This window comes from Maniola hyperantus, chromosome 13 (assembly GCF_902806685.2).
Source record: "Maniola hyperantus chromosome 13, iAphHyp1.2, whole genome shotgun sequence".
Classification (NCBI taxonomy): domain Eukaryota; kingdom Metazoa; phylum Arthropoda; class Insecta; order Lepidoptera; family Nymphalidae; genus Maniola; species Maniola hyperantus.
In genome coordinates, this window is record NC_048548.1 from 13,673,687 (window position 1) to 13,687,477 (window position 13,791).

The 13,791-nt window shown below is 37.9% G+C and overlaps 1 non-coding gene across 1 annotated transcript; it reads right to left on the minus strand.

Annotated features, from left to right (window-relative positions):
• Positions 1-1,122: 1,122 nt before the first annotated feature.
• Positions 1,123-1,194, minus strand: TRNAA-CGC (transfer RNA alanine (anticodon CGC)). Its single transcript has one exon. It is a non-coding gene; the product is annotated as a tRNA-Ala (tRNA).
• Positions 1,195-13,791: the final 12,597 nt, after the last annotated feature.

Here is a 13,791-nt window from a genome sequence, read left to right on the forward strand (position 1 = left end):
GATTGATTGATTTATTGAGTAAATTTTGAGAAAGGACGCCATATTTACTTATGTGTCAACTGTCATGTCAAAATTATGATTTACAGTACGCAGCCAAAAGTAATGTACATCGACCTTTAGAATGATATTTCGGCTTTGTAGAGCGTTGTCTCTGTCCTATATGACATTTTGTCAGTCTCAACGACAGAGACAGTGCTTTACAAATTTGCTATCTCCTTCTAAAGGTTCATGGACATTACTTTCGGCCACGGACTGTAACAAAGATTTATTAATACATCAACCTTTATCTACAGCTGTCACCTTCACTTATTTGTCCAGACTGTCCAGGCGCAAGGGAAGATGTGTATCAAAAGTCAAAAGTCAAAGTCAAATGATTTATTCCAAATAGGTAATAAATTACTCTTATTGATGGTCTGGTATGGTGTTAGATATCATAATATTATATTGACGGAATGTGTCCAGAGTGATTGATGTGCTGGACAGGACGCCGCTGGGAAATGTAAATATTATTTTGGCAAACCCGACGTCCGAAGCTGCAAAAAGTATGTACAAGATGGTCCGTAATAACATAAGTCGTAGAAATAATTAGTAAATAAGTAGTATTTAGATCTAGATTTAAGTGTCTGAATAATTTTTTGTAAACTTACGAGAGCCACATAGTCACATTAGTGACTTTTAAAAGAGAATTAAAAAAAAAACCTTTATCTACAGCTTTCTTAACTATTAGTTACTAATACAGGCACATAACTTGCATATATAACTTTCGGTCGCGTACTATACCAATTACCATGGGCACAGTATGGGTTTACCGTACCTACTAAATCATAGTAATATGGCTAAATCTTAACTACACACAGATGTGTTATATACATAGAGCAAAATGTATGACAACCCCTTTCTCAAAATTTTCGCATTTACATTATGTAGGCACGTTTATTTTTGATTTATTTGTCTGAAAATCGGCTTAGCTTTTCTAAAATAGTCTAATTAGGTACAAACAACAGCGATATCACGAACGCCTACGTAAGCCTTAATTCTTGTTGAGAATACTTTTTCCCCTTGAAAAATAAAGGCATAATGAAATATTATTGTGACAAAAAAAAGGAAAATTTTAATTTTATTTGGAGGTGCTGGGATTTGAACCCAGGACTTTCAGCATGCGAAGCAGACACTCTACCACTGAGTTACACCCCCCGTTGTTAAAGCTTCGAAATTCAGCTTATTTTAAGCTATTTGTAGCTTATTTTAAGCTGAAATTACACGCAAAATTATACTTAGTAAAAATTGTTATAATTTTCACTTCGTGTAATTTTGAACTGAATTATCTCAAAAAAAATAAAGATTATTATTTTAATAGCTTTCCTTCGATTTTTGCATAAACAGAGTGTTTATTGTAAAAGCCTTGCCATCATCATCATCATCATCATCAACAACCAATAGACGTTCACTCGGAGGTCTCTTGTAGGGACTTCCACACGCCACGGACTTGCACCGCCTAAATCCAGCGGCTCCCTGCGACTCGTCTGATGTCGTCCGTCCCCCTAGGGGGTCTTCGAACGCTGCGTCTTCCAGTGCGAGGTCGCCATTCCAGCACCTTGGGACCCCAACGTCTATCGGTTGTACGAACAATGTGCCCTGCCCATTGCCACTTCAGCTTCGCAACCCGTTGAGCTATGTCGATAACTTAAATAGCTATTTAAAATTATTAAATAGCTATTTAAAAGCCTTGTAGATTACTTAAATAGCTATTTAAAACTGCCTTCTATATTGTATCAAAAGCCAGTCTATCGTTCTTCCTAATCAGTTAGAGCTTTAAGTGTATAGACTACTGTTGGTAGGTACTATAGGTATAATTAGATATTAGATAGGTAGAGTGACTTGATTTTGGTATCAAACGTAAAACTGTCATCGAAAAAAAAACGAATTGACTCGAAAATAAAATAAAGTAAGCACCTACTCTCCTTTTTACACAGCAAAAAGACTTGAGACGTCTAATTTTATTGCTCCTCGCAAATTCCGATGCGCCGGCACTTGGAGATCGTAAAAAACGCGGCAAAATCTCTGTCATTAGACCCCATCAGATTTTTACTGCCGCCAAGTTCAATGAGACTTTGGGCCGTTTCAGTAGATTACTGCGTAAGTTATGATGTCCTGGTAGCGAGCGTGCGCGAGCGGGAGGAATCTTAAGGATTCAACCCGATCCCGGAACCGCAAAAGCCGCATTTTTTCTAGACGAGTAACGTCAGCATCGGGCGCGATGTAAATTTAAAAAAAAAAAATTAGTTGAAGTATCTTTATTTTGCAAACATAGGTTTACAATTAGTATTTTTTTATCAAAAATACTTTTCCTAAACCCTTTTCGCGCGCTTGATTTCTGTGAAAATCATCGTGCCTCCCGCCTTTCTCATACAGTGTTAGGGGTAAAGCAAACAGGTTACCCGACCCGAGGTGCGCCAACAATTACGGCCGAGCGTACTGCGTCACTTTAAAAGGACTAAAATACGACTAAAATAAATGTACTTTTGACATGACAGTTGACACATTAAGCTAATATGGCGAGTGAGTTCTCAAAATGTGTGCACTAATGGTGCACTATAATAATAATTACGAAATGTATACTATAATAATTTGCACACCAAGTTATTGGTTGAATGTCAAGGGCGCAAAATAGATTTAAGACCAAATTGTACCACATTCTAGCAAATAAAAACTATTTCTATTTCTATAATCTCTTTTGACTTGTACCAAAGTAGCAACAATAATACCACGGGCTTAAACTGCCAGTTGATTCCTGACGCGGCCCCGGATTCCATCCATTCCACGCTTTTTCCAACGGCCAAATAGAAAACAGGAAATTGCGATCCTGCCCAGAGTGCCCAGAGAGTAATTCGGATGCCGCTGTTTTGATTTAGAAACCAGATTTCCGAACTCCCTTTTTGTTTTGTCTGTGTGAAAAATAAAAAACTAGTCAAGTGCATGTTGGATTTCGCAATGGGTTTTATTGTAAGTATGCGAAAGTGCTTGTTGATTTATTGGTTAATTGCTTTATCGGATGCTTTAATGGAGCAACGGATCGACGAGATTTTTTGCATGGATATACTTAAAGGCCTGGAGAATGATATTATTGAAATTACAAGAAAATTGGTGATCTACACAATAGGCTAACTAGAAACAGAGACAAACTTGCAGCTCCTACCTTCCGCCTCAGGAAAGTCCAAAAGTCATTTGTGGGTATGGGTATTACCTTTTATAATAAAATCCCGCAAACTATTTTGGACTTACCTTTGCACAAGTTTAAAAAATCTATTAAAAATATGCTCCTGAAAAAAGCATATTACACAATTGAAGATTATCTTAATGATAAAAGAGCGTGGATTTGACCTGCAGCTCGTTCCGACGACGCACAAGACTGCAAATACTATTTTATACATGGCATAATCTTGTACCTATATCAAATATTTGAAAAGAGCAACCGCCAAGTTTCTTGCTGGTTCTTCTCGGTAAGAAAGGCATTCCGAACCAGTGGTAGATGCATCCGACTATTCGAAAGTACTTTTAAAAGTTTATTCGAATAAAAAAGATTTTTATTTATTTTATTTTATTTTATGCCGGAAAATCAAAGAGTTCCGACGGGATTTTTAAGAACCTATTGTAAATCTACGCAGACGATATCGCGGGCATCAAGACGTAATCTAGTAAATGATGGGAATCGATCATGCAAACACGCAGTGGCGGATTATCCCTAAGTTCAATGAGACTTTGGGCGGCCGTTTCAGTAGATGACTGCGTAAATTATGATGTCCTGGTAGCGAGAGCACGCGAGCGGGAGGAACGATCTTAGAGCCGCAAAAACCGCATTTTTTTCCGGATAAGCATCGAGTTACGTAAGCATCGGGCGCGATGTAAAATGCGAGAGCCAAAGGTTACGTAGTACCAACCTCTGCTGACAATGTTAGTCTTGGAAATCAGCAAAGATTAAACATTGGCAAACTAGACACGTGCCTAGGGGCGCGAGATTACAAAGGGGCGCGTGCGATCATGTAGAGATGGGTTTCTATGCAAAATCTTGGAGTGACCACCTCTTCTTTAATATAGCAAAATGTCGATTCATCGTTCCTTTGAAGTTAGTTAGTAATTTTTAGAGGGGCGCTTATAAGATGCTAGGGCGGTCTCGACATTTAATCCGCCTTTCGTAGTCGGTTGAAAACAATAAATATTTGCCTCTCCCAATGAAAATAGAGAACGCAGTCACAGATGGCAATTAAGCTTAATGGATAGGCGTACCATTCGCTCTGCATTGCCAAATTGGAGGAGTCAAAATTCAATGCCATACACTAGAGGCTAGCGATGTACATCATTGCTAATTTTAAATCATTTTCATTTGATGAAATTATCTGTTATTTTTCATCACAGCGATTTCACAGGCGATTTATCATCAAGATCTATTGCGCTTTTGGACTGATATTTTGCAGGTTGGTTTTCACGAGAAGTGAATTTTTGCATTTATGATTGTAAGTGGCAAAATTCGCTTTTCATGAAAGTAGCAAGCGATGGTTGGCTACATTAATTTAATTAGATGTGTATCACTATCTAAGACGAAATTATACGAGTGTTCTTGCTCGCATAATCTTTAGCGGGGGGTCGAAGACAGTGCGTGCGTGAAAATACAATAAAAGTAATAATTTTGAAACTTGTAAGATTTCACTTCCTGATTTTTCACATGCTACTTAAATAAGATAGCAAGTGTTACATATGAAAAGGTTTTTCTCATGATTTTTCACATGCTAATTGCTATCTGTGAAAATATTCCATCTCTACTAGAAGCCAATAAGTGCCAATTTTGTTGCCCCATTATACCGTTCAAACTTCAAACGCGAAATAAGAAGCTTCAATAAAGGCTAAATGGTTTAATTTAAATCTAGCACATTGCAGACATATTGCAGTATTGCAGACCTTTGAAGACCTCCCTGGCGCAGTGGTGGGCGCATGCGGTCTTATAAGAGGGTTCGATTAATATGATTAAATTAAAATTATAACAATTTAACCATTTACTTAAAATAACAAGAAATATATGAAAAAATCATAATAATTTTCGTATGAATATAAAAAATTAATACGTTTAATTGTCGCTCTGTTGTATAGTACGCGGCCAAAAGTGATGAACATCGATCTTTAGAGAAGGAGATAGCAGATTTGTAAAGCACTGTCTCGGTCGTTGAGACCGATGAAACGTCATATGGATGTGAATGACAGAGACCACGCTCTACAAACCTGAAATATGTCCTAAAGGCCGATGTTCATCACTTTCGGCCGCGTACTGTAACTTTTGTACCATGAGATAAGTACCAGGATAACAGAAAATGGAAACACCCCATTCTTATTATTGTCTTCAACAAAGCATCATAATATCGTTGTGCTAATCAATTTAGTATAACGAATATAACTTACAAAAGACAAAGATAGCTTTACCAATTTATTTCCCTAATCTAAATCGCAGGGCCGTCGAGAGAATGCCGACAAATGTACGCGACAATTTTTATCGCCCTCCTTCATCTTATTCCCAACGCACCATTTATGAGGAAAACTTTGCATTTTTGCATAATCAGCTAGTTATGGTATAAAGTGAAAAAACACATGGTCGTAGTGACAAAACCATACAGGTACCTATTGAAAATGAAAATGAAAATGAAAAATGAAAATGAAAATGAAAATGAAAATCTTTTTTATTCGTATAAACTTTTACAAGTGCTTACGAATAGTCGGATGCATCTACCACTGTATGTATGTATTCGACATCTTCACATTTTATCTTTTCTTTAAAAATCGATTGAACTTTACTTATAAATAACTAGCGGATCCCCGCGGCTTCGCCCGCGTGGATTTAGGTTTTTAAAGATCCCGTGGGAACTTTCGATTTTCCAGGACAAAAAGTAACCTATCCATATTCCATAGTAGCCCGTCCCCGTGATGCAAGAAATCTCAGTGCCGAATTTCGTAAAAACTTTTAAACGCATGATTCTTTAACAATCCCATGGTATCACCACGATTTAAGAATGCAATTCCTTACAGCATCAAGCCTACCTACCTCCAATATAATCGCGTTGCACGCACGGACTGCCGCGGCCGTCGCCATTATTTTAATTTCGTGATATCCCCTAAGATATTAATCTAAATGAAATGATACAAAGGGCAGTTTCGATCTAAATTAAACAGTTGAGATGACGAACAATTTTATTTTAATAAGGATTAATACTATGATAATAAAAACACCTCCGAAAGTAAAGCTTTGTTTTACACCACATTTCAAAACCATAAAAATGGTTATTTTGAGCCTACCGTAAAAGATCTAAGATATATGCTATTGCGGACTTTTTTTAGAGCTGTTTAATAGGAACAATTCCACCGAACATTGTTTTCGTGTAACTTTAACTATTTAGGCAGCGCACGCCACGGAAGCTCACAGATGAGACGACATTTTTCACTTTATTGCAATTTTCGAAGCGATCTCTAATTTTTTTGAAAATAAAAATATATAGCCTATGTCACTCAGGAATAATGTGTCTTTCTAATGGTGAAATTTTTAAAATCGGTTCAGTAATTTCAAAGATTACCCCCTACAAACAAACTTAACGACATTACCTATTTATGATATTAGTATAGAAGTATAGAAGGCAAGCCTGCAGCGAGCTACAATTTTTAAATAAAATATAGGTAATACGAGATTGTTACAGTTCGTTTTATTGAAAAGTGCATCGCAAAGTTGTAAGTGGAGAAGCGGACGCCGGCCTCGAACAAAGCGTCACTGCCACCGGTTAATTGTTAAAAACTTTTAATTGGCCGCAAGTTCTGTTTCGAGCCCCATCTGGGGCCACGCGGGAGGCGATGATGTTCTGAAAAAAATCAGAAAAACAGACAACGAATATAAGGGTTCCTTTTTCCTTTCGGGGTACGGAAACCTAAAAATCAACAAAGGGGATATTTGTTGATTTTTAGGTTTCCGTACCCCGAAAAGAAAAAGGAACCCTTATATTCGTTGTCTGTTTATCTGTCAAGAAAAGGGAATCAAAACCTATAGTGTACTTCCCATTGACCTAGAATCATAAAATTTGGCAGGTAGGTAGGTTTTATATCACAAGTAATGGAAAAATAAGTAGAAAACAGAGCCCGGATTGCGGACGCCGGCCTCGAACTCATCATCATCATCATTTCGATGGTAATGAGACATGGGTCCAGCGCAATAGCAATGTGCGGGATTAATAAACACAATTTATTTATTTATATTATAGTGAATCAAAACGCCAGTTTCCTGGCCCAACTATTAGAAATTCGAAGCGTGCACTTCTCTCAGTAAACTTTCTACTCTAAAACAAACGGAGTAGAGTTAAAATTCCGAGCAGCTGATAGATGAAGTCGGTAGGTGATAAGTTTAACCGAATCGTTAGAGACTAACGGACCGGCTGGGGTTAGAGCGACAGTTGCTACAGAGAGATTACACTTCGGGCACTAGTGTGATAAACAGTGCTTTACTGACTGGGATTTAAAAGATTTCTATTCCATCTAAATATATAAAAAAAAATTACAAAAAAAATAAAAACCGACTTCATTACACAAACACTAAAAATTGAAAAATAATGTAATTTATTACCGAATATATTATGTATACAAGAGTTAATATAGTTCCATAATAATACTTTTTGGTGCCGGTGCCAATTAGCTTTAGCTGCGCGAATCGTCTAGACTTCATATTTTTATGAGACTCCACAATGGCACCTCATTGGCACCGACCCCAAAAAATATTATTATGGAACTATATTAACTCTTGTATACATAAAATATTCGGTAATAAATTACATTATTTTTCAATTTTTAGTGTTTGTGTAATGAAGTCGGTTTTTATTTTTTTTGTAAAAAAAATTTATTTTACAATTTTTAGTGGCTCCATGGAATTATGCTATGACTGGTTAAAAATCTACTGTTTACTAAGCTATTACACTGATCGCGAGCAATTTACTCTTATCCGTTGAGGAGTTCCAGTATCTATCTTCGAAGATGTTCATCAGATCTTCACCAAATTGAAATGGGACCAACTTTGAAGTATACCCTTTCAAACAAAAAAAGAATTTTCAAAATCGGTCCAGGCGTTTTCGAGTAATCGGGGAACATACATAAAAAATAAAAAAAAAATAAAAAAATCCGACGAATTGAGAACCTCCTCCTTTTTTTGAAGTCGGTTAAAAAGGAAGAGGTGACCGACTGGAAAAGTACGTCAGTTTGATACCGCTCCGTACATAATAGCGTCAGTAATCTAAATTTATGGCGCTGCTGCTGTCGCACGGCAAATGAATACTAAGTTTGAAAGGCGCGGGTCGGGAATAACGGGGAAATCCTTAAAAATTGTCGCAATACCACCTCCCTAATCCCCCACACTGACTTGTCGACTTGTCGACTTGTCGTGCAGGAATGTAGGGATACATTTCTTGATGATTATGTTTTCCTGGTATTTACTATTTATAGAATCATCTACAACCCTTCGCTGGCTCACTACTGAGAACGGGCCTTCTTTCAGAATGAGAAGGGTTATGCCATAGTCCACCATGCTGGCCAAGAGTAGATTGGCAGACTTCACACAACTATGTATTTTAAAGAACTCTCAAGCTTGCAGGTTTCCTCACGATGTTGTGTGATGTGATGTGAAAGGCGCGGGTCGGGAATAACGGGGAAATCCGTAAAAATCGGCGCAATACCAACTCCCTTATATCCACACTGACTTGTCGACTTGTGCAGAAATGTAGGGATACATTTCTTGATGATTATGTAGGTATTGGTGCGCACGACTGAGTCTACGTTTGTCTCTTTGTTTTTCTGAAACCCCCCCCACCCCCCTATTATAAAAGGACCCCGTATGGGTTCGAAACTAGTCGGGCTAACGTCGACTACACACGTGAGTAAAGCCGGGACAGATAGTATTTATAACTCTGTAGGGTCAAAATCTGTTTAACGAATCGGTCATAAGAATCCATCTCCGTCTGTATGGAAAAAGAAAGAATATATTACCATTTTCAGTGGTAAAAGAAATTGATCCAAAGTGATCCTATAAGGGTTTCGTTTTTCCTTTTGAAGTACGGAACCCTAAAAATGAGCCAGAAAACGGCTACAAGTTTGGGAATGGCGCAAATGTAAAGTTTAGTTTGACCTTACCTATATATTTCAACGATCACACATTGTCCTTAAGATGCCAATTAGGTATTCAGCACGTGGGGGCCGTATAGTATAAATTACCCCCAAGGTGCGAGGGGTTATCCCGCTCAAATTCCCGGGGACGCCCGGGATTGTGCCGGGATTACCGCCAAGCCCGGCCCGTCATCGCGCGGTGGCTTATCGCGGGAAATATTCTTACATGAAGGGATCTTACCCGTCTTTTTTTGTCAGATAAAATATTAAAAGGCTTATTTCACAACCGCCAAATATATTTTAGCGTTTAAACTATCGTGAGTGATTGCTTCCATCTTAGACTGCATCGTCACTTACCAACAGGTGAGATTGCAGTCAAGGGCTAACTTGTATCTGAATACAAAAAAAAAGGCTAGATAAAGGCAGCTGTGTTAACTACAAAGAAAGATAATTGGGCACCTATATCCGAAACAATGCAATAAACTTCGGCATTACTCATAATCAGAGCGGGAGGAAACCAAATAAACAGCCTCTACCTAAGAGTACACTGCGTGCACAAAAAATATGCCCCGATCCACAACTATCCCTAATTTATAAATGCGAAAGTCTGTCTGTTTGTTTGATACATACCTTTTCACGGCTCAATATAGATTGGATTCTGGAAATGGACGTAGAATACTTATTAATAAAATAAAAATTTACGCAAACGAAATCGCAAGCATATGAATACAGCTGTTATAATATGAATGCAAAAGTACAGAACGTAGCAAAAAATAATGTACAGGCCTTACAATAACATTTCGGCTTTGAAGAGCGTTGTCTTTGTCACTCATACCGCCTCCGCCTCAATGACAGAGACAATGCTCTTCAAATCCGCTATCTACTTCTAAAGGTCGGTGAACAATGGCGAAAATGGACCCAAATAATTTAAAAAATTAACGATGCATTGTATGTATGCAAGTTAATATTTAATATAATATTTATTTATTTATTTAAACTCAGTACAGTAATCAACTCTCTGGAATCCTGACCCCTAAACTAGGAAATCCCATGTCTTAGGGGCCAGTGCCTTCCCAAACATAAGATATGGGTAGTTAATAATTTACAGCTAGGTATTACAACTATTTAAAATAAATAAATAAACAAAACACAAGGTTAAAGCGTGAAACAAACTATGGGACGCGTCCGTAAGCTATGGCTTGGCTAAGAACCGCGATTGATAGGCGTCCACAGTCGTCTTGCGAGATAATAATATTAATCATAATTATAAGTTTATGCGATGTTTATATAAAAAATATTATTAAAATATTATAAAAGGAGATAGGATAGAAATTAAAGAAAATATTATAGCCTAAAAATATCTCATAACATGCAGTATTTGAATAATCCTGTGGGCTACACGTATTTCTGTCCCCGTGGTGTAATCTGAGACGATGTTATCCGAGCCATACACGCATGGCATTTGTTTTGATTACTGCGCACCGGTGTCATGCGGGCTAATGCTTTTATATATAAAAAGGAAAAGGTGACTGACTGACTGATCTATCAACGCACAGCTCAAACTACTGGACCGATCGGGCTGAAATTTGGCATGCAGATAGCTATTATGACGTAGGCATCCGCTAAGAAAGGATTTTGAAAATTCACCCCCTTAGGGGTGAAATCGGGGTTTGAAATTTGTGTAGTCCACTCGGATGAAGTCGCGAGCATAAGCTAGTGCTTTTATATTATTTCGCACATACACAAATATCTCGTAAGAAAATGTGGTAATAGCCTAGTAGTTAAGACGTCGTCTTATTCGGGGGGTCGCGGGTTCGAACCCGGGGACGCACCGCTAACTTTTCAGAGTTATTTGCGATTAAAGCAATTAAATATTATGTGCTATAGCGGTGAAGGAAAACATCGTGACGAAACCTGCATGCCTTCTCCATGAAGTTCTCAAAGGTGGGTGAAGTCTGCCAATCCGCATAGGTCCAGCGTGCCAGACTATGGCCTAAACCGTTCTCATTCTGAGAAGAGACCTGTACTCAGTAGTGAGACGGTGATGGATCGATCATGATGAAGAAAAAATAATATATCCTTCTAAGTATCTCTATATCATTCACATTATTGCAACTTCAGAGCGATCAAGAAATTTGGCGTCATCTATACAGTCTGCTGTATCAGCTGTGATAGCCTAGTGGTTAGGACGTCCGCCTTCTAATCGGAGGTCGGGGGTTCGATCCCGGGCCCGCACCTCTAACTTTTCGGAGTTATGTGCGTTTTTAAGTAATTAAAATATCACTTGCTTTAACAGTGAAGGAAAACATCGTGAGGAAACCTGCATGCCTGAGAGTTCTCCATAATGTTCTCAAAGGTGTGTGAAGTCTACCAATCCGCACATGGCCAGCGCGGTAGACTATGGCCAAAATCCTTCTCACTCTGAGAGGAGACCCGTGCTCTGTAGTGAGCCGGTGATGGGTTGATCATGATGATGATACAGTCTGCTACTTTACACTCACCGTGGATACGACCATAGACAGGTACAGACAGACGACTTTAATAACAAATCGATATGTAAGCTGTCAAAGTCAACTATACGTACGGGAAAAATTATTGGTGTGAAAATTGTATTTGCCACCGCTAGTCACCTATGGAAACTAGGGTTGTCACGGGAACTAAAAAAATAATTTTCTACCCTTTTTAAACAAGTCAAGGCTATTCTGATTATTTTGTTTGCCCATTGAGTACTAACTACCAGCTATGCCAGCGAATCCATGCGCATGGATTTAAGGGTTTAATAAATAAATAAACTTTTATTTCAGGCATAAGTACACCCATAATTGTGTGTTAGTACAGAAACAATTCCTTAACCTATGTTAGTACCTACTTATTACTAGCTTAAACTTAACTTAACAACTAATTCTACTAAAACTAATCCTATTTATAATGCCCGAGGGGGTCTCTTTGCACCTATGTGCACACCACTCCAGCACCTCCAGAGAGGGCTATCCAATTTCATGGACAATGCGCTGAGGAGAGTGTTGGTACTCCTCAACAGCCTGCTCATCATGGACGCGGCACGTTTGCGCATGATCGCGTAAAAATAAATAAATTAAAAATCCCGAAAAATATTCCCGAGATAAAAACTATCTTATATTCATAGGATAGTAGTGTGTGTCCATCAAAACTTCGATTGAGTCAACATAGTAGACTGACAGATAGACAGACAGACAGACACACTTTCACATTTCCAATTAAATTAGATAATCAATCAAATTAGATAATTTATGAAGATAATTTAGAAATAATTTTGCACGCCATGCTTGGCAGGATATGTAACTGATTACCTAACTTTTAAGACCCCATGTAAATAATTTACATGTACCTACCATATCTGAGCAAAATAAATAAATGATTATGATTATGATTATGAAAATTAAGTATGGATTATGTTCCAGCATTATTTTTGTTCCGTTTTTACAATTAAGAAGTAAAATAGGAACGGACATACGTAAGTACATTAGTTGAACGTCCAATCATTGACAAAAGAAAACATAACATTCTTAATACACATTTTATCTAAAACAAATTGATTTTACAGTTTTGATTTGCTAAAATATAAAAAACTAGCTGATGCCCACGACTTCGTCCACTTGGAATTAGGTTTTTATAAATCCCGTGGGAACTCTTTGATATTCCGAGATAAAAAGTAGTCTGTGTCACTCGCTAGGTCTTTTTCTATACCCGTGCAAAAAAATCACATCAATCCGTTGCACCGTTGCAATGTGATTGAAGGACAAACCAACAAACCAACAAACAAACAAACAAACACGTTATAATAAGGGTTCTGTAGGGTTCTAAGGGTAACTGATTGTTAAAAAATAAAAACAAAAATTATTATAAATATTGATATGTAACATTACTTCATTGTGATAGAGGAGAGCTGTCCAAGCGTCCTTATCCGATAGTGGGTAGTCGCCTTTCTTAGAAAGGCTTTTTTGATATCTCGTTTACCAACCCTAAGTCAAAATCACCGGTTGCTACAACGGAAAATCACACGCGGTGCCGTGTCACCCCCGCAAACATTAGTCACTGGAAAAAGGGGGAAAAGTTGCGAGCGGGGGAATTGCAGCCCGGTGGGGTAATTTGTGACCCCACCTGGCAATTCACGTGTTGCGTCTAGCTCTTAGTATAAGATTTTACATCTCACTAACGGCAACGTTGATAGAATTCGATGGTCGAAACATTTCAGCGTTAAAGTAAAGTAGACTTTAACAGCCTTATTTTAATGCTCAAGTTTGTTTATTTAATATTTATAGCCAGCACTCCAAGTGCAAACTTTGAAAATTAGACTTTAAACCAATGATGTTTAGGTCCATTTTACTTTAACGGTATTTGGTTTCGACTTTAAACTTTGGTGAGTTGTAAAATAGGTAAGCTAGCTCTGTAGCCTGTACGAAATTTTATCAAAATCGGTTCCACTGTTTGGCCGTCAAAAGCAAGCAGACAGACGGACAGACAGTCGTCGGGGTAAGTAGTTAGATTTCGTTCTGGGCTTAGGTGGGGTACACCTGTTACAGAAAGCATACTAGACCCTTTAGTAAAAATGGAACCTCGATTGTTTGGGTTAAGGAACTT